Source organism: Phodopus roborovskii, unplaced genomic scaffold (assembly GCF_943737965.1).
Source record: "Phodopus roborovskii unplaced genomic scaffold, PHOROB, whole genome shotgun sequence".
Lineage (NCBI taxonomy): Eukaryota > Metazoa > Chordata > Mammalia > Rodentia > Cricetidae > Phodopus > Phodopus roborovskii.
In genome coordinates, this window is record NW_026126459.1 from 22691773 (window position 1) to 22717106 (window position 25334).

Genomic DNA, 25334 nt, shown 5'->3' on the forward strand with positions numbered 1-25334 from the left:
AAAGCTACATGTTGAGACCCTGTCTCAAAACAACAAAACAGCACAAGGAATCCTCCCTACCCACTCATTACCCACAGTAAGCATAAAAGCTGAGTCTGTCTCAGACCAAAAGAGCTAAGCTGCAATGAAGGTTCCCAGAGGAGAAACGCTGCAAAAAACACTCAGAGACCAGAGAGGTCCCAGGAAGAAGCAGAGAGCAGCCAGGCTGCTTGGAGAGGGTTGAAACCCCGAAGCACCCGAAAGGGACACTCTGCTGAGCTGCCTGAAGGCTGTGTAGTGTGTTCCAGGTTCCCAGCTTTGCAGGCTGTCATGCTGGAGTCAGCTTCAGTGATGCAGCTGTCTTTGAGTCATTTCTGTTCCTGTACGTAACCCCAATAAAGCTGAACGGTTCACCAAGTTGGGCTTTGGTGATATCCATACTTTGGTCTGTTGTGGATTCTCTATCTGGAGTGAGTAGAAGTGTGTGCTGTGTCTCTCTGGGAAAAGTTTTGTTATATAACACCAAGTTTCTCAAAGGAACAAACAAGAAAACAAAACCAAATGAAACACCTCAAAGAACAAAACTAAAACTAATAGAAAGCCACTTCTTCCATTTTCTTGTCCTGAGGAGCAGCATCACTACCACAGCAGCAACTTCAACCAGCATTTCCCAGTACTGGCCGCTTATCCTGTTTTTGGGTACCACTTCTTCCTGCACTTACTCTACCAAGCTTGGTAGCAGAATTCCCAACCATCTTGGTGCGCTCAGAGAGCACAAGTGAGAGGCTCTTAAGGAAGGCTGGCCTGAGATGAGACCTTACCTCAAAGAACACCCACAGATTACAAAAAGTACAGACAACTCAGTAGGTTTCACTATACTCGGGTACGTGTGCCAATCACATCCATTTTAGGACATTCTGTACTCTTGCCTTTCTCCTTAGCAGCTTCTGCCAGTCTAGCCCCAGGGAACCACTGTCTTCTGTCTCTATGGTTTCTTTATTCTGGACATTTTGCTTGAACGGAGTCACACAGTAAGTGGCCTGTTGTGACTGGCTCCTTTCAACCTGTTTACAGTATGTTCAGAGTTCACCACTGTTGTAAGCTTTATTGCTTTACAGCTCAGTCTGTGTGCACAGCCCATGTTTTGTCCATCTGCTCACCTGAAGGTGAGTACTGGGGCTGTCTCCACCTCTTGACTAGTATGAATCTCATCATCTATGGGCACATTTATGTACTGCTGCATGTCTTCAATTCCCTTAGGATCTATGGAACTGCTGGGCCACGGGACCTAGGTCTAGCTGTTTGAGGAAACACCAGACTGTCTTCCAAAGCATACTGATAACATTTCACTACAGAATGAGGGTTGCAGTTTCTTCACACCCTGGTTGCCTATTACCTGGTTTCCTGACCCCAGTCACTCTTGACAGTGTGAACTGGTACTTTGCTGTATGTTTTTTGTTTGTTTACTTGTTTGTTTAAAGACAGGGATTCTCTTCATAGCTCTGGCTGTCCTGGAACTTACTCTATAGACCAGGCTGGCCTTGAACTCAGAGAGATCTGCCTGCCTCTGCCTCCTGAGTGCTAAGACTAAAGGCATCCTGCACCACCACCACCCAGCTTGTTTTGTTTTGAGAGTCTTGCTATTTAGTTGTGGCTGGTCTGGAACTTGCTATGTAGATCCTGGCTTTGAATTCACAGGAGATCCTCCTGCCTCTGCCTCCTGAGTGATAGGAAGGATTAAATACTACCATACCAGTTCTTCATTGTTCTGGTTTATAATTCCCAGGTGATTTGCAATGCTGGCCATTTTTTAGAGCCTTCCTCCTTCCACCCCAAGATTTATATTTATTTTATGAATGTGGGTGGTTTTTTTTATGCGTGTTAAGTCTGTATATCACATGTGTACAGTTCCCAGGAGAGGTCAGAAGAGTCAGATCCTCTGGATTAGTTTGAGCTGCCATGCGGGTGTGAGCCACCATGTGGGTGCTGGGGATTGAATCTGGGTCCTCTGGATAAGCAGCCAGTGCACTTAACTGCTGAGCCATCTCTCCAGTCCCTCCATTTTTAAAGTATTTATTTGATCCTCTGTCCGTTTTCAAATTGGATTTTTTAGACATCCGAATTTACATGTCCTAGGACAAATGCTTTCACCCCATTCTGTGGAAGAACAGTTATTCCCTTGTGGGGATCTTTTTGGTCCTGGACTTTCTCAGCTTCCAACTTCTCTTTTGGTTTTTCGAGACAGGGTTTCTCTGTGGCTTTGGAAGCTGTCCTGGAACTAGCTCTGTAGATCATGCTGGCCTCGAACTCACAGACATCCACCTGCCTCTGCCTCCTGAGGGCTGGGATTAAAGGCGTGTGCTACCAATACCCGGCTTTTATATGGTTCTCTTTAGCATAACAATTTTTAGAAGATGAAATCACAGAATTTATTCACATCCTACCAGCTTTCCTATTGCTGTCCCAGAATCTCACAGGGCAGTCAGTCACCAGGTCATGGCAGCTCTTTAAATCCTGCCCCACCCTTCGGGGCCTGGATACTTTGAAAGGAACTGGGGCATTTTGGAGACTGTCTTCCTAACTTGGGTTTGTACTGATCAAGCTGGTTATGCCTAGGGAGGCCTAGCAGACAGTGTCGCTTAGTGTGTGATCATTTCAGGAAGGAGAATGCTTTGACCTGGATCTCTCAGTGGTTGGTTTTCCATTTGTGCATGGATGGAATCCCCAGCAAGACAGAACAATAATAATAATAATCAAATGTAAAGCCTGGTTCAGCTGATGTTGAACACCTTTGATCCTGAGTCAGAGGCAGGCAGATCTCTGTGAGTTTGCAGCCAGCCTGTTCTACAAAATGAGTACAGACTAGCCAAGGCTACATAGTGAGACTCTCCGAAAACCAAACATCCAAATCCAAACAAAACAAACATAAAAGTCCACATTTTCTCTTTGCAACTAACATTTTGGAAGGCAATACATTAAGATTCATCAATCAATCTTGCTTATGGGAAGTATTGTGGTTCAATTTCTCTCATCCCTTGTCCACTCATTAACTGGAAGTTCTGTAAGGGAAAACGGTCCATCTATTTCCATTTGTTCAATTTTATACTTCTATTATTTTGGATTAATTACATTTTATTCTTTGTGTAATAATCCAATAGTATATCGCTATTTCACTGCTCAAACTCCAGGTTGCTACTGAGTTTCAGGTTGTCCTTTTGGAAGAGCCCCCCTCCCCTTATTTTATGGCTGGGAATATCATTGAGTTGTAGAAGAGCTTAGTATATATCAGGCCCTGGATTCAATTTCCAGCATTGTGAAAAAACAAAACAAAAACAAACAAACAAACAAAAAAAAAAAAACAAAAACAAAAAACCCAAAAGCTCTCAGCTCCTGCCCAGCATTGGTGACTACCTCCAACACTTCCAACAGCCCTTCTGTATGGACACAAAGCTGGGCTCTCAGGAAATTAACTCAGAGCTTAATCAGCTCTCCTGGGATTTCTTGGAATCTACAGTTCAATAAGGGATGTAACACACACACAAACACACAAAACAAACAAACAAACAAACAAAAACCAGCAGCATTTTGTTGTTGTTGTTGTTTGGAATCTGTCCTGGAACTAGCTCTGTAGACCAGGCTGGCCTGGAACTTACAGAGATCCACCTGCCTCTGCCTCCTGAGTGTTAAGCAGAAGCATTTCTATAAGGTGACACAGAAAATAAGTTATGGGTGATGAGACGCTCACTGAGTAGACAGTACTGGCTGAGTAATCCTGATGCCGAATTCACTCCTAGGAAACTTCACAAGAGGCGGATCCCTGTGCACTCCAGGCCAGTCAGGGCACCCAGCAAGATCCTGTCTCAACTCCTTATTCCCAAAAGTTCAAACCTCATAAACTCATAAAAAAAAAAAAAAAAAAAAGTTTAAACCTTAAAAAAACAGTTAAGGTGCTGAAGAGATGGCTCAGGGGTTAAGAACACTGTCTTCTCTTCCAGGGGATCTGATGCCCTCTGAGCACACCAGGCAGGCATAAACTTATAGGCAGGCAAACCACCCATACAATTAAAATCAAATGGCAGCTACAAAATAGTAAAATACTTTGAATAAATTTAACCAAGAAGGTAAAAGACCTCTACCTAGAAACCTGTAAAATGATGAAAGAAACTGGAGAAAACAACTAGACACAAAGACAGCACATGCTCACGGATCGGACTGTTGGCATCTCCATGCTACTCAGTGATCTATACATTCAATGCAACCCCTACCAAAATTCCAATGGTAATTTTCACAGAAACAGAAAAAAAATGTTAATGTTTGTGTGAAACCATAAAAAAAATGAATAGACAACAAAGCAATCTTGGGCAAAAAGAACAAAAATTGGAGGCCTCACTGAAAATTCTACTTCAAAGCTACAGCAATCAAAAGAGGATGGTATTGGCATTTAAAAAGAAAAAGCCCTCAGAGCTCAGGGCAAGGAGTTTGGGGATTATGATGCCTCAAACAAAAGTAAAATTAGGCAGAGGACCCTGAAGGTGACAGCAGAGCTGACTGATGGAACAAACAATGGAACAAACAATGGCTACTGCTCTATCTAGGATGACTGCCAGGTGATTGTTTGGCTGGTTGAGGCTCACCACAGTCCCAGGAAAGATAGCCTTCCAGCTCTCCACGCTTGACCTCAGTTCCCACTCCTGCAAGCTCCGTATGTAGGTTTCTTTGTAATGGGAACAGGCTCTGGCCAGCCTTGTGCACTTAGGTAGCTCCAGTGGGTCAAGCTGGCAGCTCGGACCTGGAGGGGACTCTAGGTCCACGTCACTGACAGGACCCACCTTTGCTCTTTCCCATCTGTTTACAAATGCAAGTGTGACTTCTGGATTCTGGTTCTGGCTAGGGCCTGACCCAAGAAGAGACTGAGAAAGGCCATGAACACCTCTGGGCCTCAATTTTATTCTCTGTAAAATGGGACTGAGTTCACTTTGACATCTGCCAGCTGGGTAAAGAAGGATGGTATCATGGAAGGGGTTGTAGTTGGGCAGAACCTCTGGGCCACGAAGGATGATGGTGTGGTTTGTGCCACTCACAGTGCCTTTGGGAACTAGCCGCCTGCTTTGAAGTTGCTTTTCTCAAGGCCTGAGGGCTTTCCAGGAAAGCAGTGGGGGAGGAGAGGAAGGGGGACTACAGAGCCAAGAGTGTTTGCTGCCTTCTGGGGAGGGGGCTCAGGAAGTGAGGTGCTGTCTACAGAGGAAGTGAGGAGCAAACACCCCCAAACTTCCCTTCAGCTTTCACAGAGCTGTGGGCCCAGGGTTGGGGAAACAGAAGGCACAGCCCAGGGTGGGGGAGAAAGGAAGGAGGCACTATTAGCACCATCTGGCAGAGGAGAGGGAGTCTCTACCTTGGACACAAAGGAAGTCAAGAGCCTAGGACGTCCCCACACTTGGGAAGTGGGGAGAACAGAACCACTGAGCCAGGCTGTGAGAGCCAGCACTCTAGCTCACACGGTGCATGTCTGCAGCCTTGGCCAGACGCCTGCTTCCAGCAGTACCCAGCCACACAGCTCGGCACGCGCCTCCGCTCACATGAGTGCACACAAGGCTGGGGCAGGAGCTGCGGCAAGTGCTTACTCTTCCAGTCCATACCTTTTCTTTGACGTTGACATAGATTTGTAATGATTTACGGGTACAGTATCCTAATTCAATACATGTATACAGTCTGTGACAATCACATCAGGATTGCACGTGGTCTTTCTTTGCAGCCCTTATCACAGCTGCATTTTACAACTGTCCAGTGCTTGTTAATGTGGACTTTCTTGATAGGAAGCTCTAAAATATCTATCTGCTGGCTTCATGAATGGCCTTGCACTGCTTAAAAATTCCTCAGCAGCTGCTTGGACACCAATCCTGGCATCTGAATGTAGATCAGCTTGATTGGTCACAAGCTTGATTTGGCCAATGAATTCTGACAGTGATTTGCAATCAAGTGGGGGAACCTGAGGTAGGTGCTACTGCTGGAGTTTCTGTAAACCACTCCCTGTGAAGTCCTTAGAGTTTCAGGGTGAGACTACAAAGAGTCGGGGTCACTGAGAGGTGATGAGGTTAGGGGTGGTGACCTTTAGATGAAATTAGTGCCTTTACAAAAGAGGCCATGAACTGGCAGTGGTGGCTCATGTCTGTAATCTCAATACTCAGGGGGCTGAGAAAAGATTACTGAAGTTCAGGTTCAAGGTCAGCCTGGAATACAGTGAGATCTATTTTGAACAAGAACAGAAACAAAACACAGAGGCCCAAGAAACAAAACAAAGAGGCCTTAATTACAGCCTGGCTCCTCAGGCCTCTTTCATCTGTTTAACTCCCAGGGAAAACTCTAGACACTTTCTAACACAGGAGAATACGATGACAGCGAGAAGGCTTTGTTGTTGAACCTGAAATCTGTCCTTTGCTAGACACTGAATATTTGTCACAAGCTTGATCTTGTACTCCTCAGCCTCTAAGCTGTCAGGAAGAAATGTCTGTTGCTCGTAACATCTGAAGCTCATGTGACTGCTATGGCAGCCTGCAGCCAGACACATGGGAAATCCCTCCAGCACTCAGGAGTTGCCAGTGCAGGACAGAGGGAGAGAGAGCACACACGTGTGCGTGATTGCTTCTGTATAAAGAAACTCTGCAAGCATGGTGATACACGCCTATAAGCTAAGGCAGGAGGGTTCTATTGCCAGATCAGGCTAGGCTGGCTACACAATGAGGTCTTTCCTCAAAAGGAAAAAGTGAGCGCGGTAGCTCGGTGGAAGAGGGTTTGATCCTCAGCAGAAGCAAAACAACTGAATGCCTAAGTGAGAAACCAGGAAGAGTTTATCTATGAGAAGGGGACTGAAGATGAGAGCATGAGTTCTCACTGCAGGCCTTTTTAAAAACTATTTTGATTTTTCAACTTTGTGGGAAAAAAAACAAGTGAAAAATAAAACTCTAGGCCACACATGCTGTGGTGGCACACATCTCTAATCCCAGCACTTGGGGGGCAGAGAAAGGTGAACCTCCGTGAGTATAAGGCCATTCTGGTCTACAGAGCAAGTTCTAGGACAGCCAGGGCTTCAAAGAGAAACCAGGTCTCAAAAAACCAAAACCAAACCAAAACCACCCTCCAAAAACAAAAACAAAAACAAAAAAACAACAACCAACCAACAACAAACAAAACCAACAAAACAAAATTCTAAGCTCCCAGTGTAGCATATACCTCTCATGCTATGACCCCAGCACAGGTCTACCTAACACCAGCTCCAAAATAATTTTTCTTTTTTTGGAGAGAGGGTTTTACTATATAGCTGGCCTCAATCTCATGGAGCACTGGGATTAGAGGCATGTGCCACCATGCCTGGCCAAAATAACTTTTGAGATGTTACAATTTATCTGGGGTTGGACACACCCTTTTAATCTCAGCATTTGGGAGGCAGAGGCAGACAGATTTCTTGAATTCAAGGCCAGCATTGCCTACAGAGAGTTACAGGACAGCCAGGGCTGCAAAGAGGGACCCTGTCTCAAGGAGTCATTGGAAGTACAACCTTTGCTTGTGATATGTCCTTAAAGCCCTGGATCCATCACCAGCACTCCAAAAATAAAACATATACAAGTGGAGAGTGGCTCACACTTGTACTCCACTGCTTGGGAGGCTGAAGAATAAGTACAAACTTGAAATCAGTCTAGGTAATGTGGTGAGTTCCAAGAGGCCAGTCTGAGCTACAGAGTAAGCAGTTGTTTAAAAAACAAAACAACAATTAAAAAACAAACCACTTGTCCAAGTGCCCTTGTGAGAGTCTTGCCAGCATTACAGGCCTGTACCATCCCTATGGGCTAACCAAGTTCATTCTAAAGCTTCCCCCAGCTGTGTCCATCTACAATCTTGCACGAATAAGCAGAGAGAACATCCTAGGAGGAGGTGAGACACCCTGGCCAGGTAGGGGTGTGTGTGTGTGTGTGTGTGTGTGTGAGACACCCTGGCCAGGTAGGTGTGTGTGTGTGTGTGTGTGTGTGTGTGTGTGTGTGGACTCTGACCATGGGTACCAATGTCTTCATTCCCTTCCTTCTCCGGGGTAAGAGGAGGCTTCTGTGTGCCCAGTCTGTGGTGTGGGCACAGTATCCCTACTCAGAAGCTGCTGAGAGCTACTGCCAGGTAAAAGCTGTGTGCCATCTGGAGTAGCAGTTCTCACCTGTGGGGAGGGGCCAAACAAACCCTTCACAGGGTTTGCATATCAGATGTTTACATACAGCTTGGGGGCCAAGAGGTAGAAGGTTGGTCCAGGGAAGGCTTCTGAGTCAGGTGGGAATAAGTAGGCAAACGATGAATGACGATGAGCAATGGTGTCACACACATTTAATCCCAGCACTCAGGAGGCAGAGGCAGGCAGATCTTTGTGAGCTTGACACAGGCTGGTCTATTCCAGGACAGGCTCCAAAGCTACAGAGAAACCCTGTCTTGAAAGACCAAAAGATAGGCAAATGACTTCTGGAAATGCCAGAGCTGCTGTGGGCAATTTCTAGGGGGATGTTACAAAAGGACCAATTACAGTTCCTAAATCAACCCAGTTGTATAAAGTGAATCAGCCTTTGGAAACTTAGCTCCTAGGACCACACCCCAAGAATTCCAGGGTCCTTCACAGCTTCCCCCTCGGGGGTCAGAATCAAATTTAGGCTGAGATGGGAGAGAAATGCAGACCAGTAGCACCTATTGTTCAGGCGCTGCAGGTGACAATATCAACACCAGCATGGATCAACCCTTCTTTTAAAAGACCTGTTTAAAATAAACAAACTGCAAACAAAAACAGTACTCGGAACCTAGGGCTTTTCAAGCTCTTTACTACTGGGTTACAGCCTGGCCTGGTAATTTTTCTTTTTTTAAGAAAAAGCTCAGTTGAGTGCTGAGCTCCCAGAGCTCAAGGACCAGCACAAGGTTCAGGATGCTGTACCTAACTGGGTTCTTCTAAGCACATACTGGGTTTTCAGAAATCAGTAATAACAGCAATGATAATTCACCTTAATAACAGCCTGCCCCCCTCAAACCTCTTTCATCTTCATAACTTCCCGAGCTGAGAAAAACGGTAATTATGGAGCAGGTGCCACACCCCAGTGATGATGTGTTATTAATTCATGAACCCTGGCTGGGAAACTGAGGCTCAGGGAGAAAGATCTTGTTCCAGTGGAGCTAAGACCCCCGGTGCTTAAGATGGGAACTGAGAGCATCGGCTCCACCCCTGCAGTTTTGGGAAAATGTTCAAGGGGAGTGTGCATTTTCTCCAGATGTGGGTGGGGAAGAAGGTGCAGACAGACCACAGATATGCATCCCAAGTGTTCTCACCAAGCTACAGCAGGACCCGGTGGGCAGCCCTGGCAGGGAATTAGGGCCTTTGTCTTGGAGTCCCTGTTCCACTGTCCTGCAGTACAGGGAAGCAGGCCAATGGCTGCCTGAGGCATCCCTAGACAAAGGGACCACAGGGGAAGAGAGGGCTGGACACTCCACAGTTGCACGTCACAAGGAGTGGGGCAACTGGCAGCTGGGGACCTAAGCAAGAGCAAGTCAAGACTAGGAACTACAGTTCAGGACCTGGCATTTGTAAGGTCCTGGATTCAACCCTCTGCACAGGGAAAATATATGTCACTGAAAAACTGTTTCTTGGAGCCAACTTTATCATTGTAGCACCTATCTACCTTTGGCAATGATCTTCAAATAATGAGATCCTTCCCACAGCAAAGCCTATTTCGTACTGCTGTAGGACATTGTAGAGGACGCCCTGCTGGCCTGACATTCAAGGGGGCAGGTGGAAACCCACAGTGGACCTTTTCCACTTGTACCCAAGGAGGGAAGCAGCGAAAACTCAAATTAGGATTGCAGATAACAAGATTCTGCAGATATACTTACAGGCTATTGCGTGTGCCTAGCACTATGCCAATGCTGGAAACAGAAACCTCAGCTCCCAGGGAACCGGAAAAGCCAGGGCAGGAAACCACAATGATCTTGTCTTCTGGTGCTCCAACTTTTCTTCAGCCAGTCAGAAAGCTGACCAAAGCACTCAGGGAACTCTAGGCTAACACTCTAAATAGCTATCTAGGTTCAAGAACTGGATTTCTTTTATTTAAGCACAGCCAATGAGACACTAAGGCAGAAAACCATGTAAAACCAGAGACTGGAGGCTTGAATCCCACCACATGAATCAATTCCTCTCTGTCAGTTTCCCTGTTTGGGGTAGGAATGTTGAGACAGTGTCTCACTATGCAGCCCTGGCTGTCCTGAAACCCACTCTGTACACCAGGCTGGCCTTGAACTCAGAGATCTGCTTGCATCTGCCTCCTGAGGGCTGGGATTAAAGGGCAAAGGCCACCATACTCAGCTCAGTTTCGCCATTTTTAACTTGAAGGTGGGCCTTGGACTAGATTTTTCTCTCAGATTCCTTCCAGCTTGTGGAGGCTCTACATTGTTTTGATGTGGTAGCAGATCTCAGATTGATTTACATAAATTTGCATGTTCAATCAAAAACCCCAAACTTCAAGTATAGAAAATCCAATCACTCTATTAGTGCAGCCAGACAGGCTGGAGGGGCTGCCAGGTTCGGGCGAGGGTTGTCAAGGCAGACAGTGGTGGCATCAGGGCTTGGGGGAGGGGCTGAAGGGAGCAGGAGTGAAAAGGGGCACGCACCTTCTGGGAGACAGAGCTCTGGTGACTCGGGTCTGCACACCAGGGCCCTTCACCCCTCATCCAGGCTGTCCTTTCTCCTTCATAGGGCCTGGGGCTGGCAGCCTCAAAGCCATTCCTCAAGACAGGATTGCAGCTTCTGCCTAGCAACAACTGCATCCTTCACTCTGATAGGAACTCCACCAGTGACTGCTTTCTGGGAAACTGACCTCCCTGGGAGTTTCCATTATCCATTATGAGGGCTTCACAACGGTGAGGGAGGTTTCTTGGGGTTTAACCTACAAGCCTTCTGCAGAGGCTTACTCATGGGGTAGTGGGGCTGAGGCTAAAGGGCTCCCCAGGTCCAGGACAGGAAAAAGACAATGCAGGAGAATGTGCCTCACATCCAGGGCCACTTTAACCACCACAGTCTCAGACAATATTCCCCTTCACCTGGGAGACTTAGGATGAAAATAAACATGAAGCCTTCTGGCTCTTGGGCTGGAAAGCAAGTCCTAACCTGGAGTACAGAGTCCTGAAAGGGCCCTACCTCAAAGAGGCAAGGGGGCTGGGTAAGAGGGCTGTGGCGCCTCTCCTTGCTGCCTGGGAGCTGGGGTGAACACAGAGGTACAGTGTGTAGAGCTAGCAGGTAGGATGGGCAACAGCAGTGGGGCCCTCCTTGCCCTCTTCCCACAAGAGGGTGGATGAATGTGCCAGGCTCTCTGGCTCACATCCTAAAACAAGTCCCAACAGCTGAGAAGCAAACTGTCTCCTGGGAATCTGCCTACCCTGCTGGCCCTTGGCTGCTTCCTCCTCTTCTCTCAACCCCTCCCCAAAGATCCAACTCAAAAGACTGGCCCAGTCATGATGTCTCACCTTGATGGGTGGGCCAGACCTGAGCCAGCAGGAGTTCATATCCCAAGGCACCAGGGTGAGCAGAAGAGGACTATTCACAGGCAGAAGAGTCATTCTCTCAGTCCAAAAGTCTAACCCTGACAAACGGCAGCCCAGCATTTTAGCTCTCTTAATGGAGTCACCCTTCTGGAGGACTTTCTCCCCTCTCCAGTTACCCACCAGTGGGAGGGATTTTCACATCTTGCTGGTTTTACTGCTGAGTTTTGAAGATGAAGATTGAGCCCTGTAGAAGCAAACTATCTTGCTCAAGGTCAGAGCAGACTGGAGTACAGGCCTGCCTGTACTCAGGGCCCACACACAAACCTTCCCTGCCTCCTCCTCTGCAGGCTGAGACAGCAACCTCCCTGTTTAAGCTTTTACTCTCTCAAAGGCTGGAGCTGGAAGACACTATAAAGCCAAAGACACCTTAGGCTTGGAGTACAGGCGCTGGAAGCAAAACCGAATGATCTCTGTGGGAATGCCTCCCTAAACAAAAATACTCCTGGTTTCTCTGGAGCAAGAAACCCTACTCATCTCACACTGGAGTTGGGGTCCAAAAATCTGACAGCCAGGCTTTCAGGCCAGATTGGAGGGGGTTTCTGGAAGATAGAAGAGGGTCTACAACAAAGCAATTGTGCAATGTTCACTTCCCCTCAAAAGACCGGCCACACAATAGTTAGACAGATTCTTTCTCCATGGTTCCTCAAACCAGTTCTGGTCCCAGGCCTCTGTCTCCAACCACTTCCTCTGACTGACAATTGTGTTTAAGCAGGAGGGCCCGCTGGAGAAGGGAAGACAGAGTTCGTGGAGAGGGGAATAACAGATTGCCTTTAAAGCTAAGGAAGCCCTCAAGCCTAAGACCTCTGGCTCCGGGGAAGCAAGCCTTTAAAAAGCAGCTGCTGGGCAGGCTGGGTGGGTTTGGCTGAGTCTTCTGGAAAGCCAGACCTATGGGGAGGTGAAGGCCTTCTGTGCCCTTGGGATAGCGCCAAGGCTATGAGAGACAAGAGAGCCTTTCTGCCCAGGATGTGAAGATAGAGTTGGGGGTCCCAACAGCCGCTTTCCTGGGCCTGTTAAACCAAGGCAATATCAGGCACAGATACATTCTCTGCATTCTCTTTTAGCACCCCAGCCCAAACCCAGAAAGCCTTTTCTGTCGGGGCTGCTCTGTCCCTACTCCAGCCCAGTCCTTCTCTCCCCTCAGCCTCCTCTATTCAGCATGCAGCTTGTCGGGTTCCCTCCTTCCCAAAGCCCCTCAGAGCCTCAGTAGGGTTGTTCCCAAGACCCGGCCACTCCGCCTTTCCCCGCCTCCCCCACGCCCTACAGCCCCGGGCCACGGGGACTGGAAGGAGTACGAAGGGGTGCCCCAGGCTCCAGTCTGCGCCTGCGCCCTGGAGAGAGCCCCCCCCCCACGTCGGCAACCAAGCACCGCTAACACAGTACCGGGACCGTGGGATAAGGGTAGGGTGGGATGCGCAGTGGGGGCAAGGTCAGTACTTCCAAAGAGGGAGGGAGACCCGCCACCGGAACATCCCCCACTCCCGAAAGTTTCCCTTCCGGGGCCACCGAGTGTGCGCGAGGATGGCGCTAGGGGCGAGAGGGGGTGGGGTGGACAAAGTCACAACAGGACCCCTCCTGGGAGAGTGCGGCGGGAGGGACTGGCAGGCGACGAGGTGCGGGCCAGAAGCCTCGCTGCCCCTTCAAGCCCTGAGGCTGCCACGAGAGCCTTTCACTCCACTCCTCGGCCCCCGCCCAGGGCGTACGGCCCCCCACCTCACAGCCCGTTAAATGCCAATCGGGGCCTGAACTCACCGAGATCAGGTGCAGAGCTCGGCAGGCCTGGTCCGCCGGGCCCATGGCCGCATCTTGGGGGGGCAGAAAAAGGGGGGTACCGGAGCCGCCTCTTGATGTCAAGGCTTTAAAGGGGCCAACGGGCCCCGCCCCTCGTCCAGACCCTGCCTCCCTCCTCCCGGGCAGCCAATCCACGCTCGCTCTGGGCGCGCGCCCCGCCCAGCTCTGGCCAGATGTTCCCAGGACGAGAGCTAAGTCTGCCCGGCCGGCGCGAGCTGCTTCCGCCTGCCCGCCCGCCAGCCCGAGTGGGAAGGGCCTCTCCCCTCCCCTCGACGGAGAAAACCCTTTTCGCCAGGCCGGAGCTGGCTGGCAAAATCTTCTTCCCAGTGCCCGGGATTGGGGATGCCAGGCCGGGCCGAGTGGGATTGGGATGGGGGCATTTAGAACAGAGAGAACTAAGTAGGTTCCCGTGAGCCCACGGGCATGCGCGTCTGCGTCTGTGGGTCTGGGCGTGCACGTGTGTGTGTGTGGTTGAGAGCGTGTTTGTAATTTGCTTTCCTGCTTATGTGTGAGGTGTAAATCTATGGGAAGAGGCCTGAGTGTCTCCTTGGCCTTAGATGCTCCGTCTCTCTTTTTTCTAAGTCGGGGCCTCCCCAGATATCTGAAAACTGGGCGAGGAACAGGCAACGTTTGTGGAAAGCAATGCAGGTTTAAGAGGCAAGGCAGACACGGACGTGATTGCTCACGCTTTTAATCCTCGCACTCGGGAAGCAGAGGCAGGCAAATCTCTAGTGCTGAACAAGGCTACTGCCTTGGATTTTAGCCACAAAGTGCAGTTCAAACCACTGGCATAAAGGAAACAAGCTATTAACTCACTCAGACCCTTACATCCTAAGAGCTAAGTACCATTCTCGTTGGTCTATTTGTTGTTACGGTTTTGTTAAAACTGGGTCTCTATATAACCTGGCTAAGAACTCACAGTATAGGCCAGGCTGACCTCGAGCTTGCCGTGATCCTATAGCTTCTGTCTCAATTTTGGTCCTTGAACACTTATTTGCCCATCTATGGATCATTTATAACTTTCACAACCTGCACTGAACTAACTGGCCTAGTGGTGCAGGTTCTCAACTATATCACACGTTGGACACAATGTGTATTTTATTAAAATTGCTTCTGTCATAGGTGTGCAGGATGAGTCTTAGAGTGAAATTAGTCTAAGGGGACATAGGGTGGTCTGGTTGAATTTACGAATTCCTCTCTGAAGAAAGCATCTTACTAGCAGTGGGATTTTGAAGACAGAAAACTTCAGTAAGACCCAGGCAGGACAAGAATGTGGTAAAAGCTAATTACCTGCATGGGATAGCAAACAAATGGATAGGAAGTGGGGAAAGTTAATGTAAGAAGTTTTGTATGGAAAGCAGAATGAACTGTGGATAAAAGAGTTGTTTGGATTTAAAAACAAAGAAAACAAACAAGGGTCTCACTTGTAATTCAGGCTGACTTCAAACTCTCCATCCTCCTGTCTCAGTCTTTAGGTGTTAGGATTGCAGGCATGCCACCATGCCCAGATCTGTACACATGTCAAACAAGTACTGTGTCATGGAGCCAAATCCATGGCCTTCCATTCCTTTTTCACCATATATCTTGAAGCTTGATTATGGCATCTTTGGACTGATTAATCTTTGCCCAATCATCCAATATTTATTGAATATGGATTAATGGGCTAATACTGGGAGTATAACAAAAATTAGACACAGTTCTTCCTTCAAAGGGCTCTAAAGTCCAATAGGAATGGTGTATCTGTTATATTCCTGTGCCTTGGGATGGAAATCTTAAGCCTGCCAGGCATTTCTCATTATTTTTTGAATGTTTGCAAATAACTTATGTTTTGGAAGCAAACATCTAGATTATTTTTATTAATATGTTTACCCTTATTTAATAAACACAGGCAGACCATTTGCATGTCCTTGCCCTCCTAACCTAACAGGCCTTACCCACTTGATACTTTGGCTCCTGGATTTTGGCAGACTTTATGCTTCACAGACCTTCATCCTTAGAAACAAGAAGCCAAACTGTAGCAATATTCCACGATTATTTTCTTTGATGAAGCTTACTACATTTTGATTCAGTTTTATTAATCAATCGATTAAAACTTAGAAGTCCCAAAGTTGATTCTCCATTCTTATTATACATCACTAATCATGTCCTTTCCTTGTTTGTAATAAGACAAGCTAAACTTCTTAGCTGTCTGGCACTGCAGGCTTTTGTTTACAAACCGGTGTGATGGTGTGGCATAACTATGTGTATAGTAATGATGACCTCGGAGAGCCACGCCCTCACTACTCACACCAACATTTGGATCGAATACTCTCACTGTTTTTTAGAGTTATTTATTTTTTGGCATGGATGTTTTGCCTGCATATGTGTCTGCACCAATTGAGTGCTTAGAGCCCACAGAAGTCAGGGGAGGACATCAAATCCCCCAGAAGTAAATTATGGATGATTTCGAATCATCCTGTGAGTGCTGAGACTTAACCCTGGTCCTCTGCAAGAACAAGTACTCATAAGCTCTGAGCTGTCTTCCCATGTTCTCTGCTGTGGTACTGTGTGGTCAGCCATTCAGTGTTGAGCATCTTCAGTCTCCAGAGGCTAACATCATAGTCACTTTACTGTTGTTGTACTAGTTGATAGGATAACCCAGATTTAGAATTCTGAGCATTAATTGTGGTTAGGTTGCTAATTGGTTTCTCAGAACATCCTTACCTGCCTGATCTTCAAGTTGGATCAACTCCAGGACACAATCTAGCTGTTACTACTATTGCTTAGTAAGAGGAAGAAAGTAGCTGGCTAGTGTTCAGTTCATTTTTTCAACTGGAGTAAGTCATTGCCAATATACTTTGAAATCTCTTACCTGCAAGATATGATGAGTCTGCTCACATCCTTGAACTTCTGTTTTGAGTTGGACCCAGTGGTCCAGGCCTGTATTGCTAACTACTTGGGAAGACCACAGGTTCAAGGCCTGTCTGGGCTACAGAGTGATTTCAAAGGCCAGTTTAAGCAACTAAATGAGACCCCCATCTCTAAAAGTGAATAAAGGCTCAGTGGCAGAGTACTTGCCTAGTATGTGTGAGGTCCTGGGTTCAGTTCTCCAAATTTTTGTTGAGCCTTTATTCTATGCTTAGGCACTGTGCACATGGTATTAAGGATGACTTCCTAAGTAGTAGGGATGGCTTTGGAAAAGTAAGCACTGTGAAAACTATACTTAATCCGAAGAGCAAAGTAGAGCCTTTGCATGGTTTTAAGTGAGGGTTGGGGTAGAGTTGGAGGGATGCATAATCAGATTTGTATTGTTTTTCTTTTTTTAAATTTTTAAAAAGAATATGTACATACATAATACATACATACATACATATATATATATTGTTCTGCCTACATGTATGTCTGCACACCAGAAGAGGGCACCAGATCTCATCATAGATGGCTGTGAGCCACCATGTAGTTTCTGGGAATCAAACTCAGGACCTCTGGAAGAGCAGCCAGTGTTCTTAACCTCTGAGCCATCTCTCCAGCCCTTGTTTTTCTTTCTTTCCTTCTTTAAAATTTATTTATTTATTTATTGAGAAAAGGTCTCACTGTATAGCCGTGGCTGGCCTGAAACCCCCTCTGTAGAACAGGCTGACCTTGAACTCAGAGATCTGCCTATTTCTGCCTCCCAAGTGCTGGGGTCAGAAGTGCTCCACCAAACCTTCAGATTTGTATTTTGGAAAGAGCACTGTGGTCGCAATGTGGACAGAGGTAAGACTGATGTCAGGGCGACCAGAAAGAAGATATTTACAACAACTGAGGAGAAAAAACGAGAAGTGATGTGGTCTGGGGTAGAAGAGTAAGAGAAGTGATGGGTATGAGATGACTTAAAGAAAACAGAGCAGTAGGCCTGGTGATGCACACCTTTATCCCAGCTCTCAGCATCTCTGGGAGTCCAAGGTCAGATTGGTCTACATATGGAGTTTCAGGACAGCCAGTGCAGCATAAGGCAGACAAGAAGCTCTGCCCTAAGGCTGGTACCCCGAGTCTATTGGCAGAAAGAATTCCCACAAGAAAAGGTGCTGGAGATGACATACTTACTTCCAGTCAGGTTGACACTGAAATGCCCAGAAGACATCTGAATGGAGATGCCTCTCCAGGGATGAGTACTTCTTTCCCAACTGCTGCTGTTCCTCAGGAGAGGCTACAACACATACTGCACATGAACCCCAATCCTTAGGACAACACAAGTTCTCAGAGACTACCTTGTCTGTGCTGTATTGCATCATCCAACAGAGAATCCCATCATTTTCTATGTGTGCCATGATCTGAAAAGATTAGGATGCTAAAACTCATTTCTATAAATGGCATCAAAGCAGACGAGAGACCGGGGAAGAAGACTAGCAGGAATGGGGTAAGGATGGTATGGAAGGTTGAGTACAGTTAAAATACATGTGTTTTATGATACCCAGCATTATGTACAATGAATATATACCTGTGTGTGTGTGGGGGGGGGTAGAGCCAGACAGATGATTCGGAGGTTAAGAGCACTGGCTGCTCTTATAGAGGACCTGGGTTTGATTTCCCAGCAGCACCCCCATGGAGGCTCACAACTGTCTGTAACTCTAGTTCCAGGAAATCTGACACCTTCTTCTGGCACAGCAGGCACCAGGCAGGCATGCAGTGCACAGCTATATGAAGGCAAAACACCTTCATACACATTAAATAAATAAATAAATAAATAAGGATGGGAAGCAATAATGTTGGCTTTTGGATAAGTAATTTTGAAGCTCAAGAGAGACTTTGGACTAAAGAAATCTATGAGTGATTAAAACTGGGGGCATCTGAAGCCACAGGGTGGAGGAAATCATGCAGGAGGAGGGGTGCTGTAACAGAACCCCAAAGAATGCTAGCATTAGACAGGGGTCTCCAGAGAAGAAAGAAAACCAGAGGGATGTCACGACCAGAGTCCAAGCCAGGTGACCAGGGACCAGCTCTTTTCCAGCACTTTGAAAGTTGGGTCAGGACAGACATTCTTGTTGACTTTAGCCACACATCACTGGAGACTGGCAAAACCAGATTTTGAACGGTTGAGAAAGACATGTAATGGAGACAGGAAGTGTTTAAATCTTCCAAGCATCTTGACTGTGCTGTTAGAGAACAAAAAAAAAAAAAAAAAAAAAAAAAAAACAAACAAACAAAAAAAACTAGGCAGACTATAAGAATGAGGCACAAGAGTTGTTTTAGTCAGTTTAGGAAGGCATTGCTTAATTTAGCAAAGTATTTAAATTTAATCTTTTAAAAGTGTGTGCAGTCAGTGGAGTGCCTGCCATGCACACATGATGACTTCAGTTAAGATCATTAGCACCCACATACACAAGCATGGTGTGGTGGTGCAACAATGTAGAGTGTGATCTCTGGAGCTCGGAGACCAGCTAGCCTAGTCAACCAATATGTTCCAGGTCCAATGACAAAGTTTGTTTCAAAAAATAAGATGGAGTGATCAAAGAAGACAATCTCTGGCCACCATCAGCATCTTACACACACACACACACCACACAGAGTATGTATGTGTGTATACCCCACAAGACTCATACAGTGCACACAGGGGCTGGTGGAGATCTCTGTCAGTATAAGCACGAGGATCTAAGTTTGGATCCCCAGCACCCACATAAACAGTTGGCTGTGTGAGACAGCTTGTGCTGGTTCTGGGGAGGCAGAGGCAGGGACAGGCACAGGAGGTTCCCTGGGGCTTGCTGGTCAGCTAGTCTACCTTATTAGTGAGCTCCAGGCTCAGTGTGAAACCCTATCTTAAAAAACCCAGCAAAAAGGCTTAGCAGGTACATGCCACTGTCATGCAGGCCTGATGACCTGAGTTTGATCCCAGGAACTACAGTGGAAGGAGAGGTCAACTCCTGAGTTGTCCTTTGACATCTACATGGCATATATGCATCAACATTTCACACTGCATTCACACACATGCACACACTGCATTCACATACACACTTGGCACATATACACCCTGTATTTACACACACACACTGCAGTCACACACACACACACACACCCTGCCTTCACACACACACACACCCTGCCTTCACACACACACACACTGCATTCACTCACATGGCATTCACACATCTACACTGCATTCACACACACACTACATTCACACACATATGCAATAATAAAATAAGGGGAAGTGATTGAAGAAGACATCCAATATCAGCCTCTGGCCCTGTGTGCACATACATGCCAACACACACATATACACATACACAATAAAAATAAGCGCATATACTCTAAATCAAAAACGTTTGCAATTTTTGGTTATGTTTCTCATCTCCAGCAATGAGCCATTTTATCCTTTCCTTGCTTCTTTGCTATGACTAAGCCTGTTCATATGGGTGTTTCAATTATCTTGAATGTATATATTCTTTTCAAGTTTTTCTTAAGTTTATTTGTTGTCATGGTGGGCACATGCCATTGTGTCCATGTGGCTATTGGGACAACTTCCAGAGTTAATTCTCTCCTGTTGGTTCTGGGGCTGACTCAGGTTGTCAGGCTTAGTGCCAAGCACTTTTACCTGCTGAGCCACCCTGTCTGTCCTAATTTGGTTTTGGGTTTTTTTTTTTTTTTTTTTTTTTTTTTTGACATAGAATCTTGCTGTGTAGCCCAGCAGGCTGGCCTTGGACTCAATGCCCTGCCTCTTGGGTGTTGTCTACTCCTTTTAAAAGAAACAATGGCAGAATTTTTTCTCTTCCATTCCTTCTTTGCCATAGGCCTGGCTGTGTAGCCTGGCTGTCCCATAATCCTCAAACTTGAAGGCCTCCTTAGTCTTCTGAGTGGTCAGATTACATTAATACACCACATCCATCCAAAAGCAGAATCTTACCATTCATACCATTCTTATCTTTGAGACCTTTCCTTCTCAATATCCTCCTCAATGTGTGTGTGCACGTGTGTGTGTATACACATGTGAGTATGTGCATATCTGTGAATATGGAGGCTAGAGGAAATCTTTTTTTTTTTCCCCTTTTCTTTTTTCTTTCTGGTTTTTCAAGACAGAGTTTCTCTGTATAGCTTTGGAGCCTATCCTGGAACTCTTTGTAGACTAGGATGGCCTTGAATTCACGGAGATCCACCTGCCTCTGCCTCCCAAGTGCTGGGACTAAAGGTGTAAACCACCTCCACCTGGTGGGCTAGAGGAAATCTTGAGTATCATTCCTAAGTAGCCACCCAACTTGACATTTTTGAATAGGCTCTTACTATGTAGCCTTAGTTGGCCTGGAACTCTATGTAGACTGGGCTGTCATACTCACTCAAATCTACCAGCCTTTGCCTCCCAAATACATGGGACACTAGTTGTTGCAGCCTTTTTTTTTTTTTTTTTTTTTAATGTATTTTGTGTATATGGATGCTTTTGTCTGCATGTACATCTTGCACATCGGAAGAGGACATCAGAACCCATGGGACTATGGGTATAGATGGTTGTGAGCCTCCATTCTTGTGCTGGGACTTGAATTCAGGACCTCTGGAAGAGCAGCCAGTGCTTTTAACCATTGAGCTATTTCCCCAACCTCATTTTTATTTTTAAAAGTGTATGTGTGTGTCTGAGTGTGCAGACACTATGCCACGAGAGTGCACATCTAAGTCAGAGGACAACTTTAAGGGGCTGGTTCTGGACTTCCATTTTGTTGAGACAGGACAGCTCTTAATTGTGTCTGCTGTGTGCTCCCGGCTCACTGACCCATGAGTCTCTGGCTCCCATGCCATCTCGCTGCCTAAGTTGTGGGACTACATATGACTTTTCTTATATGGTCCTAGTGAACGAACTTGGTAGTTGGGGTTGCACAGCACAGCTGAACCGTCTCCCTCACCTTGTTTTGTAAGACAGGGTCCCATTATCTAAGCAGAGCTGGCCAGGTGAACTAGGCTGGCAGGCCAAGGAGCACCAGGGATCTGCTTGTCTCTCCTTCCCTGGCAATAGGATTATAAAAGTGTATCACCACTAGCTTTTTTAGTGGGTTCTAAGGATCAAACCTGTGCTTGCATGGCAAGTAGTTTACTGAGCTACCTCCCAGACATATTTTTTTTTCCCTTTTGCAATTGCAGTTTTGGCTATCTCATAGTTTGCTCCTCATTGTTCACTTGTGTCAGGTAATTGTAATGTTTTAACATTACATATGTACCCTGGCATACTTATGTGAGTATACCCACAGGATATTCTTTTCAATGTAATTTCTAAGTATAGTATACATATTGATAAATATTGACAATTGTCCTCTATAACATCCATACTAACTTACATTCCAACTAACAGTACACAAAACAGTATTTTCTTGGTTTTATGCACACGGAGCATTTTGTTTTTAAGTGCACCACACACATACCTGGTACCCACGGAGGTCAGAAGAGCACCTCAGATCCCCAGTGCTAGAGTTGCAGAAGGTTGTGAACTGCCATGTGGTTGCTGGCAATTGAACCCAGGTCCTCTGGAAGAGCAGCCAGTGCTCTTAAGTCAACAATAACAAAACCCGGAAGCCTATCAGTATTGTACTAATCCAAGACATGAACTCTTTATTGTTTTTACTGGGATGTAATTAACAAGATTAAGCAAGTTTTCAATGGGCCTGGTAGTTCACACTGTAATTTCAGCATTTGGGAAACTGAAGCAGGACAGTTGCCATTAGTTCAAGGCCAGCCACCAGAACTTGTCTCAAAACAAACAACATCCCAAGTATTTAAAAATAAATGCTTATCTGCCTTTCTTTTTTGAGACAATTCTATGTAGTCCCAGCTGTCCTGGAGCTTGATACATAAAATAGGCTAGTCTGGAACTCAGAGATCTGACTGCCTCTGCCTCCCCAGTGCTGGGATTAGAGGTGTGTGCCACCATCCCTGGCCTGCCATTTTCCATGAATGTCATTTTCTGTGATTCACAAACTTCTGAGATTAGTCCTTTGTCAGATATAAAATAATTTTCTTAGTTGGTTCTCATGAAACTTTATTTTTCCCCCTTTCAGTCAAATGCCTGTGGCTTCTGAGTATTTTGTTATGTGTGGAAAATATTCCAAAATTTACAACTGCTCTATTCTGATGACTGCCTGTCACCAGCCCATCCTGTGTACTTGCTCTGGCCATGAGGTCCTTTTCTTCAGGCTCACAGGGACAGCTCCTTGCCCATCATCCTCCCAGAGTCTCCTGTCCCCACTGTGGCTGACAGACTCCTTCCCTGAAGCTCCACAGTCACACTAGCTACTGTTGGCTTCTTCTGACCAACTTCCACTTGTAAAACAGGCTGAATTTAGGCCAGGAGGTGGTGGCATATGCCTTTAACTCCAGCATTCAGAAGGCAGAGGCAGGTGGATCTCAGAGTTTGAGGCCAACCTGGTCTACAAAGAGAGTTCCAGGACAGCCAGAGCTGTTAACACAGAGAAACCCTGTCTCAAAAAATAAAACAAAACAAACAGTCTGGATTTAACCTTGGGAAGCCCAGGGCTCTTTAACCTACTCTCGGGCCTATCCTACAGCAGCTAAGAGCATGACAAGCAGACCTGAACATGAAACCTAACTTGCCACATGCTGCTCATGAGCATCTGAAATATGGCTGACCCAAATTGAGACGAACTACACATGTTTTTAAATACCAGCAACTGGAAGTGTCAGTGTAAGGGGTGGTTGGGTCCCACTCTCCTGCTAAATGAAAACATTTTGGAGATAATTGATTACATACCTAAAAAAATTTTTTTGGATACAAGATCTTGTCACATATAGTGTAGGTTGGCCTGCAGCTCCTCTGTATAGTCCACACTGTCCTCAAACTCCGCCTCCCAAGTGCAGAGATTATGGGTGGAGTGCCCCTATACCCAGCTATCTCCAGCCTCTTCCTCTGTCTGTCTGTCTTGAGGCCTAAAGACGCTCTTGGTGTCGGTGCCTTTGTCTCGCTGCTTTGATATGAGGAAGATCTTGTCTTAGAGAAAAGGTATACACATGGTCTTTACAGCTCTCATACACGATTAAGCAGAAAAGGTATACACATGGTCTTTACAGCTCTCATACACGATTAAGCAGTCATTATTTGCTTGGTTCCAAGGCCTCATCTTTATAAGCACTAATTACACATTTCATTTTCTTCTAGCTGCCATGCAGGTTGTAATGAAGTACAGCAGTTCCTCTTAACTGACCAAGCAACTATTCATTCCGTAGCATGTCACTAGTGAGCAGGTCAGTCTCACGCCTACAGGCTTTCATGGTTGAAGCAGTCTTACTGTTTCTGAAGATGAAGCCCCTGCATATCCTTGGTCACCGAGGCCATTCTCTGCCGACATCAAGTTGTTTGGGACAGCTGGGCATGGTGGCACACACCTTTAAGCCCAGCACTTGGGAGGCAGAGGCAGATGGATCTCAGTGAGTTTGAGGTCAGCCTGGTCTACAGTGAGTTCCAGAACATCCAGAACTGTTTCACAGAGAAACCCTGTCTCAAAAAACAAAAACAAAACAAACAAACAAAAAGGTATCAGAGAAGCTGGGCGGTGGTAGTGCACACCTTTGATTCTAGCACTCCAGAGGCAGAAGCAGAGGCAGAGGTAGAGGCAGGTGAATCTCTGGAAGTTCAATACCAGCCTGGACTACAGGGCAAATTCCAGGTCAGAGATGCACGGAGAAACCCTGTCTTTTTTTTTTTTTTTTTTTTTTTTTTATTTAAAGTATTTTTGAGTCAGGTTTTCTCTGTGTAGTTTTTGCAGCCTGTCCTGGAACTCACTCTGTAGACTAGGCTGGCCTCGAACTCACAGAGATTCACCTGCCTCTGTCTCCCAAGTGCTGGGATTAAAGGCATGAGCCACCACTGCCAGCTGAGAAACACCAAAAGGTAAAAAAAAAAAGGATCTACAGTCTCCAACTGTGACCACTCACAGCTTTGTCCCTGTTCTTCCATTCCTGCTGTTGCCAACATTTAAAATGTTTGGTGGCCTTCAGTCAAAGCTCCTCATTGTAACACTTCCTTCTCCTGAAAAGCAAGCAAGAGTCATATTTTCTGCATTTTTCCTTCAAAGTCTTTGTTCTAAGGAGCATAACTGTAACCTGCAACATGTTGACAGAATGTCATCCCAAAGTAATGGCACCTTACCTTTGTTTAATATTTTATTCCAAAAACTTTCTCTGCATCCTTCAGCTCATCTGGGCTCAGGAAAAGGAGCGCTATTTCAGATGTGCAGGTAAAACTATGGCTGAAGACAGGACATGCATCAGAAGGCAGGTATTGCTACAAGGATGCAGTGAACGGGATTTACATGCTCTTGGCAGAATTTGGGGGACTCTGAACCTACTTCAGTGTGGGGAGTATACAGGTGGAGGCAACTGAAGTCTCTAGCACGTACAATAAATGAACGCCACAATGGGATTAGTTTGGAACAGGATTAGTTTTCTTTGGGGACCTTTTGAATTTGAGATGCCTAATAACTCCTTCAGGAGAGTATTAGCCTGGAGCCCTGGGGGTGGAGCTGCCATTAGGAGTGTGGGTAAGTCAAAGGAACAGGAATGGAAGGCCTTTCTTCAGGAAATACGCACAAGGCTAAATGGAATCCTAAGCTGCCAGTGTTATCTCTTTCACTTGTGTCAGAACCTTCACTGTCCACTTAAAAATGGCCAGGAGAGGTAGCTCTCCGGTCAACAGCACTGGCTGCTTTCACAGAGGACTCAGGAGTTGCTGCACCCCCCCCCCCACCATCTGTTAACACCAGTGCCTGGGGATCTTGCACCCTCTTCTGGTGTCTGTAGGCACTGCATGCACATGGTGCACAGATACACAAACAAAATACACATTAAATACATAAATTAAAATGACCAGCATGACAAATGTTATCACATACATTTTTCTACAATAAAAGACAAGGCTGGGCATGACAACACAAGTCTTTAATCCTAGCTTTTAGGGGGCAGAGGCAGGAGAATCTCAGTGAGTTCAAGGTTAGCCTAATCCTAATCAATACAAC

The 25334-nt window shown here is 46.3% G+C and overlaps 1 protein-coding gene across 1 annotated transcript in view; it reads right to left on the reverse strand.

Moving 5' to 3' along the window:
* Nckap5l (NCK associated protein 5 like) overlaps nucleotides 1–13477 on the reverse strand; it is a 35816-nt gene extending 22339 nt beyond the window's left edge. The window contains exon 1 of the mRNA XM_051189877.1: nucleotides 13336–13477. The gene's annotated coding sequence lies outside the window, so the exon portion shown is untranslated. The remainder of the gene's footprint in view (nucleotides 1–13335) is intronic.
* Between the last annotated feature and the right edge of the window lie 11857 nt (nucleotides 13478–25334).